The sequence below is a fragment of the Montipora capricornis genome, chromosome 6 (assembly GCF_036669925.1).
Source record: "Montipora capricornis isolate CH-2021 chromosome 6, ASM3666992v2, whole genome shotgun sequence".
NCBI classification, from domain to species: Eukaryota; Metazoa; Cnidaria; class Anthozoa; order Scleractinia; family Acroporidae; genus Montipora; species Montipora capricornis.
The window spans coordinates 74,428,848-74,431,347 of record NC_090888.1 but is presented as its reverse complement, the minus strand read 5'-3'; the positions used below and the strand labels follow the sequence as shown (position 1 = coordinate 74,431,347).

Here is a 2,500-nt window from a genome sequence, read left to right as displayed (position 1 = left end):
ACTTTCGTTCGTGTTTATTGGAATGCAATTCTTGTCAGCCGTCACGGCATGGCGCCTCATGTGAACCAGTCATGCAAAGAAATGAGAAGACTCATTTTCGACGAAGACTTAGAATAAACACCTAGCAGATAATTTTCCGGCTCGGTGCTTTGAAAATGCTTTCCAAAGATACCTCTCATGATCCAAACGTTGCGGTAAGTCCGGAGAAGCAGCTTTCCTCACCGTGGAGATACAAACCTGATAAATATTACACAGCACTTCCGAAACGAGATGCTTTCGTGAAGCATACACTGGGTTGCCTGTGGTACGTGTTACAGAAAATCAGAAGGCACTGAATTGTGTGGTATTGAACTACAGCATTCCAGTCTCTCAAGAATAACAAATCAAAGAAAAGCGAGAAACATGGGCTTCTGGACTGACATGTTGATAATTTTCAAGTTCCCTCACAACTTCTTTTCACCACAAGTTTAAGCGTGCCCTCTGAGCATCTGACAGCTTTGTAATACTAAAGTTTACTGAAGTTAATGCCTGTCCGGCGGGGTTAGTATCAGGATGGGAGACCACAACAATATACGCCTTTGCAAAACTGAAGCATCGGACCGAAAATACTGTTAACGCTAACAAATGCGAACTCAGCAAGGTACAGATTTTGTTAGCTGGCTTTACGTAAAACAAATATTTATGCAAAAGTAAATAACTACTGATTCACAGTTTTTAGAAAGAGCAGAAGGAAGTTTCCGGGACGGTCGATCGAGAATAAAATATTTACGACATGAAAACAAAATTAATTTTGAACCGTGAATATAGAATATAAAAAGTTACGATCAGCGACAAACATTTTGGGAGATTTTTGCTACGTTCAATTTTGGCTGCACAAATAAATCGCAAAATCGAAAGTGACATGGCCGGACTTCAGCGGGCGCCGTGATTAAGTTACCGCGGCATGTTTACTAGCCTCCCACGCAGACGTCCTTAGGGTTTCGTCACGCATTTCCTCCCCCACGAACGTCTGCTGATTCGAACAGCCACTTCCGTTCGTCTACTGCGGACCAATCAGAAGCCGTTTCCCAACTTTGGGTAAACTTGTGTTTGTTACTAGGGAGCTTAAGCTTTAAGCACGCGCGTTTTTGAGACGCGGACGGCAACAGGAAGTTACCTGTTTTCCCATTTAACTTGTCTTCACACAACCACATTTCATTGTCAAGTTTCGTTTCTCCGTTAGAGATGATTAGTGTAAAAATCTGGGAGACGCAACTGTCCTGGAACGCGAATTGGTCTCTTCCGGTTGCCGTCCGCGTCTCAAAAACGCTCGCGCTTAAGATGGCGGACTTAAATGCGGTTTTTGGCCATGTGTGGGAAATGTTTGGTATAAAGGAATTGAATGCGTATCAAAGAGAAGCCATAGTGCAGTTTGTGCAGAAGAAAACTGATGTGATCGTAAACCTTCCAACTGGTTACGGGAAGTCACTTATTTACCAAGCTCTACCGTTGGTTACGATTCAATAGACCCTTCCACGGTTTTTCACCGCCATCTTGTCTGAGGGGCAAACACGGCAAAATTTACAGTAAATGTAGGGGATTTTGACCGACTTTAAACGGCTGTAGCGCCGCTAAAAAGAAACATTTCCAACTTTTGCCACTACTTTAAATAGTTTTATTGGTATCATTCATTCAACAGAAACTAAGGCCCTTAAGGAAGGTATGACGTCCGTAAATTCGAACAATAAATCTTCTCATGTTGCTTCTAATTTCGCGGCAATTTGCCGTGATAAGTTTAGAAGGGTTTGTATGGAATCTGAAAAATTCGTTTATGGTTATTGTAGCCTTGATCCGTTCTTTACATTTCATGAAAATAATCTCAATATAAATGTCTTTTAGAAGACACTTTCACTGTGGAAAGCTCTCTCTTTTTAGCAGCGCTACAGCGGTTCAAAGTCGGCCAAAATTCCATACATTTACTATAAATTTTGCTGTGTTTGCCCCCCAACCAAGATGGCGCCAAAAACCGTGGAAGGGTCTATTCTTGAAGCTGTTGGCCATATTGTTGTCGTGGTTTCGCCGCTTTTAAATCTTATGAAAGACCAGGTAGACAAACTGGCAAATCTTGGAATTCTTTCCTCTTCTCTCAGTGAAATCACTGAAGAAAATGCAAAGGGTGTTGTTGAAGGAAGATTTTCAATCGTTCATGGAAGTCCGGAAGCGTGGTTGAAAAACGAAAGCTGGAGAAAAGTGCTGTCCAACGAAATTTACAGGTCGAAGCTTTGTGCAATTGCCGTGGACGAAGCTCACGTAATAAAGCAATGGTAAGCATAATATTATTGTTTATGTGCGATTCATGATTGCACATTTCTAGCTCCGAATGCCAGTGGCATGCATCTTAAAGCTCAACTTGAAATATAAAAATCTGCTGAACTGTAAGCTTAAACTTAGATCCTTGTTTGAATGAGGCCTGTTAACATCTCTATGTGCTCTAGGTAAATTTTTATTTACTCTTTAGGGG

General features: G+C 41.6%; 1 pseudogene; it reads left to right on the top strand.

Moving 5' to 3' along the window:
• The first annotated feature begins 2,073 nt into the window (after positions 1-2,073).
• The window catches only part of LOC138054437 (ATP-dependent DNA helicase RecQ-like), a 1,353-nt pseudogene continuing 926 nt past the window's right edge, over positions 2,074-2,500 (top strand).